The 14,615-nt window shown below is 41.4% G+C and overlaps 1 protein-coding gene across 1 annotated transcript in view; it reads left to right on the top strand.

The window, feature by feature from the left end:
* Nucleotides 1-5,139, top strand: part of MAPK1 (mitogen-activated protein kinase 1) — a 104,108-nt gene extending 98,969 nt beyond the window's left edge. The window contains exon 9 of the mRNA XM_069756613.1: nucleotides 1,861-5,139. The gene's annotated coding sequence lies outside the window, so the exon portion shown is untranslated. The remainder of the gene's footprint in view (nucleotides 1-1,860) is intronic.
* The last annotated feature ends 9,476 nt before the right edge of the window (nucleotides 5,140-14,615 follow it).

Below are 14,615 nucleotides of genomic sequence, written 5' to 3'. Positions count from 1 at the left end.
CTTTCAACGTGCACCCATATGAGCCAATCCCAATTCTATGTTTACACTTATTGCTTCATCCAAGTAGTAGTTCTTGGTTTGGAAGTTGGGTATGTGCAATTCTTTCACTGTTCAATTCTACTGAATGTCCTGGCAGGCAAATTGTGCATACACAACTTTTCTTGTGAGATTTAATGAAATGCAGCCTTGATCTCTGGACCTACCATGTACTATTAAAGGGAACCTGTCACCCCGTTTTTTGAGATTGAGCTATAAATACTGTTAAATAGGGCCTGCGCTGTGTGTTCCTATAGTGTATGTAGTGTACCCCGATTCCCTATGTATGCTGAGAAATAACTTACCAAAGTCGCCGTTTTCGCCTGTCAATCAGGCTGGTCAGGTCGGGAGGGCGTGGTGACATCGGTGGTTCTTCCTCAGCTTTACGTTGGTGGCGTAGTGGTGTAGTGGTGAAGACACAGCGCGCGATCTGCGCTGTAATCCCTTGCATCGGTGGGGGCGGCCATCTTCCTGGGGCCGCGCGTGCGCAGATGGAGTGCTCTGCTGCACGGGGCTTCAGGAAAATGGCCGCGGGATGCCGCGCGTGCGCATTAGAGATCGCGGCGGCCATTTTCCCAAAGCCGAGATGCAAACTCGGCTTTGGGAAAATGGCCGCCGCGATCTCTAATGCGCACGCGCGGCATCCCGCGGCCATTTTCCTGAAGCCCCGTGCAGCAGAGCACTCGATCTGCGCACGCGCGGCCCCAGGAAGATGGCCGCCCCCACCGATGCAAGGGATTACAGCGCAGATCGCGCGCTGTGTCTTCACCACTACACCACTACGCCACCAACGTAAAGCTGAGGAAGAACCACCGATGTCACCACGCCCTCCCGACCTGACCAGCCTGATTGACAGGCGAAAACGGCGACTTTGGTAAGTTATTTCTCAGCATACATAGGGAATCGGGGTACACTACATACACTATAGGAACACACAGCGCAGGCCCTATTTAACAGTATTTATAGCTCAATCTCAAAAAACGGGGTGACAGGTTCCCTTTAAGCAGAGCTTAATGTGACTACACCTTCAACTTTCATCTCACAGCAGTCAGGATTGGGGGGAAAGCTGAGCTGTCGGCTCTGTGGGAGATGTGCAGCTGTAGAGGTAGTCATAACTGTAATTGACTCGGCTGTACTTCTCCTGACAGAGTGCTGCAAGAGATGTCTGTATTTGTCCTCAGTTTTGCTATAGTATCAACACTTTAGCTGGAGAGATTAGGGCTAAGAGCAAAGCTGTATCATAACATGTCTCAAAGGAAAAGGCATGTTCGCTTTTTTTTTTTCTCCTCTCTCCTACATGACTCCTCTTGCTTATGATTTGACAGCTTTATCTCTGGTAATGCCCCTGTAATCTTATCATAAATTAGAACCCAAACTTTACAAGTGAATATCTCTGCAACGAAGACGAGAACTTGAAAAATAAAATCTGTTTTTTTCAGCTCTGCAGCCACTATTCCGTGATGTGGTCAACTTAACGTGAAATCTGATGAAAGATCTTCTCTAATAAATGCCCATATCTCTGAGACGGTGATAAAAAAAAAAAAAGTAGTAATCAACAGAATACTCATGGGAGCAGGGAAGATAAAAGCCCAGAAAGTGGCCACTTTTCACCTAACGGGTCCTTTTTGAAGCTATATGACAGCAGGCGGTCCTTATAGGGAATGTTAATCTGATCAATTTTGTACAAACTAATCTTTATTAATTGCACTACTGCTTTATGTAGTTAGTATGCTATAAAGTCATGTGTATCTTTTTTCCAGTCACAGTAAATTTTGGCTACTTTCTTCTGGTGACCATAAATTGTTTTGTGTTCTTATTTTAAAGGGAAAGGCTGTGAAGGACTTCGCACTCCAACATCTGTGTTCTTGGCAGTTCTTCCTCCTTGGCCGTGTCCTGTGACCCATCTCAGCTTGTCCAGTCTAACTCCTTTGAGCCATTAAGGAGGGCGGTTCCTGGTAGTTGTGGCTTTTTATGCTTATGATGAATTCTTTCAGTCTGGAGAAGTATTCTTGACACTCCTTTTGTAAAGCCCAGTTGCAGTATGGTGCAGCAGCAAAGTCGCTGATACCGTAACTAACTGCTTGTATATTATTATTTTTCTTTTTATAAAAACCGATGATTTCTTTCCCTCCTGTTAAGTGGACAAATTGTGTACTTATTTTCATGGGCTTTACATATTGTGTCTAATCCCATGTTACTGATGACTCTGGTAACTGGCATTATTTTTTTGTGTTAAAAAAAAAAAAAAAAAAATTATTTTCCCCCACTTGGGAATGTTATTACTCTGGGCACTTTAAGTTTTTTTTGTTGTTGTTGGTTTTTTTTTTTTTTTCTTTTTTTTTTTTTTGAAAGCCCCATTTACTTACACATATCATTTTAAACCATTGCAGTGAAAAGCTTTGACAACTTGGAGATTCTTGTGGGTTTTCTCTCACACTTTGAGCTGAGTAAGAAATTTGAACCATCTGTGTGTGAGACCTGTCATTTCTATACATAAAATAATGCTTAATTTGTAGATCGCATTCAAGTCATAGCAATGAAAAGCTGCTGCAATACATCGTATATATAATACCTGAAATCGAAATCTCTAAGTTGGTGAATATGTGCCATGCACTGGCTTTTCTTGTATGGGTCAGTTTGAGGGAATTGCATTTAACACAGGACACGCGTAATTGACACCTGAAATTCTCGAATGTACGTATTCATTTCGAGGATTGACACAAAGCTTCATATTTCCCAGTGAAGCAGCATGCTATCGCTCTTTCGAATGGTGCCGTGCTCATTGACTGTTGAGGCACTTGCATTAGTCTTCTTCCTTTATATCAAATCACACAACTAGAGCGATACTGCATCACTATGTAATGATCGCGGTATTGCTCATGTTACTGATAATGGCAACTTTAATTATCCTGGTGATTGCCACACCAAGTCCTGACCGTTTAAGAAGCTATCATGATTAGCAGTAATCAAGCAAGCACTAAACTCTTTTCCACTCTTACTTTCTCTCCTTTCTGGTATTTGTTCCTGGAGTTGTATTCCGTGGAGTTTACTAGATGTTATGTCGCTGTGCAGTGCCTCCTCTCCTCACTGCTCTATGTGGTGAACGACTTGCCTTGTTGAAAATGACCGAGCCCTCGCATGACTGTTACGCTTTTCTGTGCAAAGATTGTCTAAGTGCCACATACATATGACTGGTTGAAATGAGATCTCTTACCTCTAAATTGTGTAAAAAAGCAAAATTGTTCTCCTGTGACCTTCGTAAGAATGGATCAGCTCTTTTAAACCCAGTTTAATTTTCCTCATGTCTGACTTTTTTTTTTTTTGTTGTTGTTGTTGTTTCCTTCCTCTAGCAAAAATTCTAGTGACTTGTCTGAACTGCCTAGGAAATGAGCTAAAATTGCACTTGTATTTCAAAATAAATTGGGAAAAGTCTTTCATTTATTTTATATATTTTGTTTGCTTAGTTTCTGTGATGTGGGTTTTGTAAAGATTTCACATAACTTGGTGAATGGGTTTACCTGCTAATTCTTGTCCTGCATATCTCCCATAGTACTTGTAAGGTAAGATGCTATGTTTTATTAAACGGTTGTGCACAATATCTCTGTAAACCTTTCTGCGGTAGTCTGCTGTATTGGCTTCACATGAAAAAGGGATGGCTTTAGTATCAAGCTGAGTTGGCAGAACTAGACTCTACTCATTCTTTTAGTATGTTAGGGAACCATTAGCCATACTCCACTGCAGGTATTAACCAGTAATTCCGTCTTCTTATTTTTTTTTTTTTAAATACAAATTTATCTAGTTCTCTGCTGTCAGTTAATATATCATGGCTACTATAAGAACCTAATGTTTTATAAAAACGGTTCTGGTTATCGGATCTATAAAAATGAGTCTTGAAACATTTCCTCCACGTTACACCCCACCCTTAACTACCCTCTACCTGACACCAAATGCTTTAAGTAACCAATAAAGATAAACTTCGTTTTGCTTAAACTACATCAAACAGGGAAAGAAACGTACTATGCACTAGTAAATTTTCCCCTTCTGAAATGTAATGTAATCATTCAGTCATGCCAATTGCATCAGGGAAACTAGAAGCCATAAATAAATCTTACAAGGCATGTCGAAAAATGTCTTAAGTATATATAAAGAAAAAAACCTAGAATTTGTCCTTTAAATTACATGTGAATTTTATTTGTGACATCTTCAATTGATAAGTCTTCAATTTGTTGCCTACTTTCATCAGACTGTTTTTTTTTGTTTTGGCAAATGTATTCCATTCCAGTTTTAAGTATTGCATAATTCATCTGAATGGCCAAAAAATGCTTGCTGCTTCCCCTTTGGAGATTTCTCACTACAAATGCACTTCACCTACTGCCTTCAGATCTGCTCTTGTCCCTATAAAGTCCTGCATTAACCATACGCTAGTGTTTGGTTTTCTTGTTTTCCTTGTTGCTCACACCCTAGCCATGCTATAATTTGCTTTTCTTTGCATAAAGGGCATTTGCTACAAATTTTGACTAAAATGCCACCAATCTTTAGAGCCGATTTATTTTTCACTCTCCCTGTCCCACATTGCCTTTTGGGTTGTCCATGCAAAAACACTCTTAACAGATTACTAAAAGAGCTTTGTACTTGCTTTGTACTGTTGGTGCCTTTTTAGTCTTGTACTCAAAATGTGTGTAGCTGATTTAAGTAGGTTGTAAAGTTAGAGGCTTCACTGCTCAGACCATGATTCCTTTTGGTTTAGATTAAAGCATTTGAGAGATTTTAATCTGGTCTGGAAGCAGTGAATATATTAAGATAAAATATTTTATAACAAATTCCTGTATGTTCCTTTAAAATGTAATGTAACAGCTGAACATGTATTTTATTGTGAAAGGTATGTAACCTGGTTAATCGATTTAAGAAACAAAATTGTAAAAGTTTTTTTTTTTTGTTCTATTGATGTATTTAACTTTTTTCCTCAATTGGTTGGATGTTCTATATTTCTGGCTTAAAATTGTGTATAAAAAAAAAAAGAAAAAAAAGATTGAAAAAGGAATATCTTGTAAGACTCCACAAATGCAGATTAAATCATTAAAATTGTACTCCTGTATTACCAAACATTTCTACTTTTATCTACCTTTTTATGTTTTTATAATGACTTTCATGCGCTGCAAAAGAGGCCCTCTATCTCTTCTACTTTGTATGTCTGTCGGGTTGGACCGTTTGAAGCCAGATTCAAATAAAAAATTTAGGAAACATGTTACACATGAGGAATTATGAAATTGCAAAAGTTTAAAGCTTTTGTATTATAACTTTTAACACAGTGGTCTTGTATCATTCTCCCATTAAGTTTAGTTGTTAGTATGTCTGCCGAGTTGCCAGTATGGGTGCACTAGAATAACCAGTGTTAAAAGCTATAACTGAGGTTTCATATGGATGGCCTATGCAGTAGGATGTTCAGAGCCAAATGTGGGTACCACTAGTTGACTATTTCCCTATGCAAGGGTAGCTAGGATTGTACTTTAGGTATTCCCATGCAAAGTTCTTCTACCAAAATAGTGTCTTAAAATTAATGTCATAAAAATTGAGACAAACTTGAATTTCGTAGACCAGAATTCATGTGACGACAAATTTCTACTCTTTATTCAATTTGCAAATTGTCTCTTCAGAGGGAAAACTGACCAGAACTCTAATGACACCTAATGGAAGTGGCTACTTCCAATATGTGGCCCTAGAATTCTAGTCCTCTTCCTCTCTGAAGAGACAATTTGCGCATTTAATTTCCTAGAGAATGATTGCAAGACTTGAGCCTTCTCACCCTGGCATGGCAGGCCTGACATGTCACTCTCCACAAGAAGTAACATTACCCATTGAATCCCAGACTTCAGAAATAAAATGAAGCCAGGGAAAAAAAGTTTGACACGTGTGACAGGTAAGTCACAAAAAATTATACGCATTTCCTTTCAGGAGCCTCTTTGAAAATGTTTAGACTTCCTGTTAAACGAAAAAAAAGTGGTTTAGTACCATGTTGGCCAGTAGGAAAAAAAAAATATTGCTCTCAGTGGGAGAGACAAAATAGGAATCTTGTGGATGTGATACCTTTAATGGCTAACAAAATATAGTGAATGATGTTACAAAGCAAGCTTTCGAGACTGCTTGCTTCTCTTCATCAGGCTGGTATAAAAAAAAATTTATTAAAGAAACCCAATTATATACAGTAACGAGCACAGGCAATGTGTTATACATGGACATTTAAATAAACAAACATTGAGCTTAAAGACAGAATCCTTAATTAGGTAAGATTAGACAAGTGGTGTGAAATAATAATAATAATCTTTATATAGTGCCAACATATTCCGCAGCGCTTTACAGTTTAAAACACAACAATCATAAGTAACAACGTTAACAATACAATAATTAAAGCAAAATAAAACGACCCTGCTCGTGAGAGCTTACAATCTACAATGAGGTGGGGGAGATACAAAGTACAGGTGTGTATTTACAATGATTTATTTACAATGATGGTCCAGGCATCTTCAGGGACTGGGGGATAGATGGGGATAGTGAATGGGCTACACACACACACACAATGAGTTTGATTAGTGAATGTGGTAGGCCGCTCTGAACAAATGTGTTTTGAGCGGGCGCCTAAAACTATGCAAATTGTGGATGGTCCTAATATCTTGGGGTAGAGCATTCCAGAGAATTGGTGCAGCACGGCAGAAGTCTTGGAGTCGGGAGTGGGAGGTACGGATTAGTGCAGAGGTTAGTCGAAAGTCATTTGCAGAGTGCCGCGGTCGGTTAGGCCGATAGACAGAAATGAGGAAGGAGACGCAAGAGGGTGCCGCATTGTGGAGAGCTTTGTGGGTGAGAAATAGTACTTTGAATTGTATCTTGTAATGAATGGGCAGCCAGTGTAATGACTGGCTATGAAGCAATGACTGGCTATGGCAATGAAGAGCGGACGCGTCCGAGTAGCGATTAGCCAGATGGACGACCCTGGCTGCTGCATTAAGGATGGACTGGAGAGGGTAAAGTCGCGTGAGGGGGAGGCCAATTAATAAAGCATTGCAGTAGGTCCAGATGGGAGTGGATCAGGGCGACAGTGAGGGTTTTTGTTGTTTCCATGGTGAGAAAAGGGCAGATTCTAACATAGTAACATAGTTAGTAAGGCCGAAAAAAGACATTTGTCCATCCAGTTCAGCCTATATTCCATCATAATACATCCCCAGATCTACGTCCTTCTACAGAACCTAATAATTGTATGATACAATATTGTTCTGCTCCAGGAAGACATCCAGGCCTCTCTTGAACCCCTCGACTGAGTTCGCCATCACCACCTCCTCAGGCAAGCAATTCCAGATTCTCACTGCCCTAACAGTAAAGAATCCTCTTCTATGTTGGTGGAAAAACCTTCTCTCCTCCAGACGCAAAGAATGTCTCCTTGTGCCCGTCACCTTCCTTGGTATAAACAGATCCTCAGCGAGATATTTGTATTGTCCCCTTATATACTTATACATGGTTATTAGATCGCCCCTCAGTCGTCTTTTTTCTAGACTAAATAATCCTAATTTCGCTAATCTATCTCGGTATTGTAGTTCTCCCATCCCCTTTATTAATTTTGTTGCCCTCCTTTGTACTCTCTCTACTTCCATTATATCCTTCCTGAGCACTGGTGCCCAAAACTGGACACAGTACTCCATGTGCAGTCTAACTAGGGATTTGTACAGAGGCAGTATAATGCTCTCATCATGTGTATCCAGACCTCTTTTAATGCACTCCATGATCCTGTTTGCCTTGGCAGCTGCTGCCTGGCACTGGCTGCTCCAGGTAAGTTTATCATTAACTAGGATCCCCAAGTCCTTCTCCCTGTCAGATTTACCCAGTGGTTTCCCGTTCAGTATGTAATGGTGATATTGATTCCTTCTTCCCATGTGTATAATCTTACATTTATCATTGTTAAACCTCATCTGCCACCTTTCAGCCCAAGTTTCCAATTATCCAGATCCATCTGTAGCAGAATACTATCTTCTCTTGTATTAACTGCTTTACATAGTTTTGTATCATCTGCAAATATCGATATTTTACTGTGTAAACCTTCTACCAGATCATTAATGAATATGTTGAAGAGAACAGGTCCCAATACCGACCCCTGCGGTACCCCACTGGTCACAATAGAGATGTTCTTTAGGTGTAAGCGGCACGAGCAGGCAAGAGATTTTATATGGGAGGTGAAGGAGAGATTGGAGTCAAACATAACACCCAGACAGCGTGCCTGCTGCCGGGGTGTTATGGTGCCACCCACAGAGAGGGAAATGTCAGATTTAGGGAGGTTAGGAGATGGCGGGAGCAGAAGAAGTTCAGTTTTGGGGAGGTTGAGTTTCAGATAGAGAGCGGACATGATGTTGGAGACTGCAGACAGTCAGTGGCATTCTGTAGTACAGCGGGGGTAAGGTCAGGGGATGACGTGTATAGTTGTGTGTCATCAGCATAAAGATGATACTGAAAGCCAAATCTGCTGATAGTCTGTCCAATTTGGGGCTGTGTAGAGGGAGAAGAGAAGGGGGCCAAGGACTGATCCCTGAGGTACCCCGACAGTGAGAGGAAGAGGACAGGAAGTGGAGCCAGAGATCAGAACACTGTAGGAGCGGTCAGAAAGATAGGAGGAGAACCAGGAGAGAGCAGTGTCCTTAATTCCTAGTGACTGGAGCCTAGAGAGTAGGAGAGGGTGGTCAACAGTGTCGAAAGCTGCAGAGAGTGGTCACCGTTACATTTTGCTGTCAGAAGGTCATTGGTCACTTTGAGTGCAGTTTCAGTCGAATGTAGGGGGCGGAAACCGGACTGCGAAGGGTCTAGGAGGGAGTGAGTGGAGAGGTAACGGGTAAGGTGGGAGTATATCAGGCGCTCCAAGAGTTTAGAGATGAAGGGGAGATTGGAGCCCGGTCTGTAGTTATTTGGGCAGGATGGGTCGAGAGCGGGTTTCTTTAGTAATGGAGTAATGATAGTGTTTGAAGGAGGAGGGGAAAATGCCAGAGGAGAGAGAGATCAAAGATTGTAGTTAGGTGAGTTGTGACGACTGGAGAGAGAGACTGGAGGAGGTGTAAGGTAATTGGGTCGGTGGTGCATGTAGTCAGAAGAGGAGTTGAGCTTGGAGACTTCTTCTGTGATGGGATCGAATGTGGAGAGTGAGCCAGGGGAGATGCAGGGAGGGATGGGAGTCACTGAACTTGGTGATTGGGAGCGGATTTCCTGATGGATATTTTCTCTATAAAGTGGGAGGCCAGGTCATCAGCACAGATGTCTGTGATAGGGGCTTGTGCTTTTGGCCTGAGGAGGGAGTGAAAGGTGTCAAAGTTTCTTGGGGTTGTTGGCTAGTGAAGAGGTCAGGGTGGTGAAGAAGGTCTGTTTGGCGAGGTGAAGGGCAGAGTTATGGGTCCTTAACATAAATTTGAAGTGTATGAAGTATTCTGGTGTGCGTGTTTTCCCCCATAAGCGTTCAGCACACCTAGAGCATCGCTGGAGAAATCGGGTTTGCGATGTGAGCCAGGGCTGTTTCACTGTGTTTGGAGGTTTTGAGGGTGAGGGGCGCAACTTGGTCAAGGGTGTTTCTAAGAGTGTCATTGAAGTGATGTACAGCCAGATCAGGACAGATAAAAGAAGAGGTTGGGGACAATGATGAAAGTGTATGAGGGTTAATGGCATGTAGATTTTTGAATGTGCGTTAGGTAGGAGTGTGCTGGGGTGGGCGAGGATTTGTGAGTATGAAGGAGAGAATGTTGTAGTCAGAGAGAGGAAGCTGTGAGTTATCTAGGTAGGAGATTGAGCAGAGCCAGGCAAAGACTAGGTCAAGGGTGTTACCGTCCTTGTGTGTCTCAGAGGTTGAGAGCTGTGAGAGGCCTAGAGAAGTGATTAGTGATAGAAGCTGGGATGCAGATGTGGAAGTGGGGCTGTTTATCGGGATGTTGAAGTCTCCCAGGATAAGGGTTGGTAGTTCTGAGGACATGAAGTCCTCAGAACTTTCATGAGAACATGAGTTTTATGGACCCCATATGCATGCGAGACCAAAGGGCTGGTGGTGCCTTCATTGTTTTTGAAGGAAATTGCTCAAATTTGGTAGTGGGCTATAAATCCTCCTGACAAATTGAGCCCTGTGTGAACAGAATCAAAGATGTTAATGAATTTGTATTCCCAAACCCTGCAATGTTTCTGTGATTTGAGGTTGCATTTCAAAATGACAACTTTCATATTGTCTGTGTGCTGGACCACAGAAATGTTTGGCCATAGGTAAATGTTTTTTTTTGTCTGTAATTATGTCGGAGACCTCATCCTTGCTCTCAGCCTCTGTCCTGGTTATCTAATATAGAGGCCCCCCACAGGACACATATTGCATCGAATTAAATATACCACATTGGAAGAGTAACATGTGAATGTCCCGGGGATCTTATAGTCCTGCTGTGCTTTGGGGATTTGGATCTTCTTGTTGGTCTCCATATGAATGCATGTTTTGCATCTCCTCCCATTGCAAGGATATGTCCCTCTTGGTGAATCTGAGGGCATTGAACTTTTGATCAGCATGTTTCTTAAATTAGGAGGTTGCCTGTAACATAGCAAGGGGGGGAGAGGGGGTTCTTTGAATAATATTTTTAACCGGTCATCCTTGTGTAGGATATGGTGAAGTTTCTTAGCCGTTTTTCCCAGTATTTCAAGCTGTGGGTTGTAGGTCACTACCAGAGGTACACGATGATTTAACACTTTTTTCCGTATTGAAGTACTTGACTTCTAGGGATCCTTGTGGCCCTAATGATCTGATCATCAATGGAGGTGGGATGGTAACCTTGATATAAAAATGACATTTTAAGCTGGCTTAGATGTTCATCCCTGTCCTTAGGACTGGAACAAATATGGTTATATCTGAGAGTTTAGCTGTAGACAATGGACTTTTTAATGTGTTTAAGATGGAAGCTGTCCCATCTGAGGTATTTGGGACGGTCAATTGGTTTCCGATACACTGATGTTTGGAACTAACCATTTTGGTCAAGTTTATGGTGAGGTGAAATTTGTAGAATGTCATGGAAATTTAGAAGTTCTTGTTTGTACTCAGTATAGGTTACGATATCATCGATGTAACTGAAATAGGCAAAGGTTTTGATGGAGCAGGATGTTAAAAAGTAATTTTACAGTTTAGCCATGAAGAGGTTGATGTACTGGGGTGCCATTTTACTTCCCATAGCGGTGTTTGTGCGTTGTAGATATAGCTCCTCTCCGAAAGAGAAAAAGTTGTGTATGTGGATGAATCTGGTAAGTGTTATTACAGACTCTGAAGGGATCCCATTGTCTTCAAATATTCGGCAGGCGGTTAGTCCATTTTCGTGTAGGATGTTAGAATATAAGGATTCAACATCCATGGTGGCTATGATGGTGCTGTTGGGGACCTATCGTGGATAGCTTATTCAGCAGATCTGTAGTGTCCTGTAAATAGCTGGCTGTCTTCCTTACCAGCGGCTTAAGGATGTTTTCTTCCAACCCTGAGATTTTTGCATTGAGTGCTCACACCCCTGAGATGATTGGCCTCCCTGGGTTGCCTGGCTTATGAATCTTTGGAAGCATATAGAAAGTTCCCATCCTTGGATTCTCAGGTATTAAGTCCAGAAGGTTTATGGAGTCTGTACAGATATTTGATGACTCTTTTCAACTCCCTGAGATATTTTGGAGTTGGGTCATCGTCCAGACTTCTTGTGAACACTTCTGCGTATACTCAGCCATTGCAACCAAAATCCAGCACCAATCTTATGTTTTGCAGCACATTTACATCTAAGTAAAACGGTGTATTTAGGCTGTGTGGATTCGTTACAAGACCTTAAGGGTTTGCTGATGCCAGCAAAGTGAGAATCCTGCAATGTTATGCACATGTTTCTGATTTGTGACTTGTAGATTTTGTGCGGATTCAAATCGGCAGCATGTCAATTCTCCCAGCCTTTTTGCAGTTTTTTTTTCTTCCATTGACGCCAATGAAGTCAGTCAAAATTGCAGGCCTAAAAATGATTGCTAATTTGCTGCTCTTCTTTTCGAGCGGTTTTCCTTTTTGACTTGTTCAATGTTCAAGTAGCCCATGTGTTTCTGGTTCTATAATTGTTCTCTTGTTTCTACAAGACTAGTGGAGTCCATCACTCCTCTGTGGGTCATTTGCATTTAAGCTGTTCCATCCTGCATGTCCACATGGATATTTCTTCTCTGAACCCTGCTTATACAGGTACTATACAGCTGATCAGGTTTTAAATACATCAGATAGGGATTTTATACAATAGATAGGACTGCTCTATAAGGGTATACCTTGACGATTGGTGGAGCAGCTTAGTATACCTTTTTTTTTTTTTTTGCAAAAAAAACATATCAACTAAATACCCTGTTTTTTTTTCCATCTTTTGACAAGCACTTGCTTATTACTGTGATTTTTTTTTTTATAACAGTATTTTTGACCTCACTGTGCTCTTTTGTGTCCATAAGTAGATATTGTAGACCTTGCACCCTGTGGAGCTTATTAGACAGGTTTTTATGATTAAATACATAAATGAAGAAAAAAACGTGGGGTCCTCCATCTCTTTTACTAGCAATTGTAAGTCTGATAGCTATGAGCTGATATAAGGCTGCGAAGGTCCATGGATATTGGGCCCTTCCCAGCCTAAAAATTTCCAGCCCTCAGCCTCCATAGATGCTGCCCATCACATTAGCCTTGACTCTTCCCGATTCCCCTGGAGCAGTGGCAATCGGAGTAATTGGTTTTGGGGTCAATGTCAGCTGTGTAGTGTCCAAAAATGTAACTGACATCAAGCCCTGATGCAAGTAATGGAGAAGTGAGTAAGAAAACATAAACCCACACAAATTCTTCTTGCAATAAACACTCCTCTACACTATCCCTAGTTCGCCAATTTATAAAAAAGAAAAAAGTCTGTAGTCCACAAGTGGAAACCTGAAAAACATAAATACAAAGCACTGTCCCTCGTTCACTAATTAATTAGAAAAAGTTCCCACGCAGGTTCGCCATAGTCCACCGAATTCAACGTAGTCCAGAGTGAACAGAAAAGTCTGAAGAGCAGTGATGTTCCTGGCATCACCGCTCTTCAGAGGTGCAGGTTCACGCCTCCTTCATAAGAGCGGTGATATCAGAAACGTCAATCCTCTTCAGACGTTCTTGCTCACTCTGTGCTTTGGACTATGGCGGACCTGTGTGGGAATTTTTCATTCTGATAAATTGCTAAACAAGGGGTAGTGTGGAAGAGTGTTTATTTGAATAAAGTGTGTTTTGTTGTTTTTTTTCTTACTGGGTTAGTAATGGGGGGTGTCTGATGGACACCTCTCAATTACTAGCACCAGGGCTTGATATCAGCTGTGTGTTTTTGGACAATTTAGAGCTGACATCAACCCCGAGCCACATTATAAGAGCATTGGGGCATTATATATAACATTATAAGAGCCAAGTTGAAATGCCAGAATTGGTACATCTAATGTGATGCACCATCTATGGGATGGCAGGTTTTTTGGCTTGTTTTTTTTTTTTGCTGTGAAGTACCCAATAACCAGGGCCCTACCCAGCCTGATATCAGCTTGCACCTGTCTTTTATCTTTGGTTATCAAAAAGGAGAAACACCACGTAGTTTTATTTGATTTTAAAAAACTGTTCAATAAGCTCCACAGGGTACAATTTTATAATGTCGGGGGCATTGTGCAATTATACAGTGGGTACGGAAAGTATTCATACCCCTTTAAATTTTTCACTGTTTCATTGCAGCCATTTGGTAAATTCAAAACAGTTCATTTGTTTTCTCATTAATGTACACTCTGCACCCCATTTTGACTAAAAAAAACAAATGTAGTAATTTCTGCAAATTTATTAAAAAAGAAAAACTGAAATCACATGGTCATAAATATTCAGACCCTTTGTTTAGTATTGAGTAGTAGCCCACTTTTGAGCTAGTACATCCATGAGTCTTTTTGGGAATGATGCAACAAGTTTTTCATAGCTGGATTTGGGGATCCTCTGCCATTCTTCCTTGCAGATCCTCCCCATTTCTGTCAGGTTGGATGGTAAACGTTGGTGGCAAAGCATTTTCATGTCACTCAAGAGATGCTCAATTGGGTTTAGGTCAGAGCTCTGACTGGGCGAGTCAAGAATGGTTGTAGTTCTGAAGCCACTCCTTTATTTTAGCTGTGTGCTTAGGGTTATTGTCTTGTTGGAAGATGAACCTTCGGCCAAGTCTAAGGTCTGCCATAAAGGCCCGACTGGAGGACTGCAGTGATGGTTGACTTTGTGTAACTTTCTCCCATCTCCTACTGCATCTCTGCAACTCAGACACCGTGATCTTGGGGTTCTTCTTTACCTCTTTCTCCAAGGCTCTTCTCCCACGATTGCTCAGTTTGGCTGGTCGGTCAGGTCTAGGAAGACTTCGGATGGTCCCAAACTTCTTCCATTTAAGGATTATGGAGGCCACTGTGCTCTTAGGAACCTTGAGTACTGCAGAAATTCTTTTGTAACCTTGCCCAGATCTGTGCCTTGCCACAATTGTCTCTGAGCTCCTTGACCAGTTCTTTGACCTCAT

The sequence above is a fragment of the Ranitomeya imitator genome, chromosome 1, assembly GCF_032444005.1.
Source record: "Ranitomeya imitator isolate aRanImi1 chromosome 1, aRanImi1.pri, whole genome shotgun sequence".
In the NCBI taxonomy this organism is placed as follows: Eukaryota; Metazoa; Chordata; class Amphibia; order Anura; family Dendrobatidae; genus Ranitomeya; species Ranitomeya imitator.
Note: the sequence above shows the minus strand (reverse complement) of the source record. Positions and strands in the feature narration are given on the sequence as shown.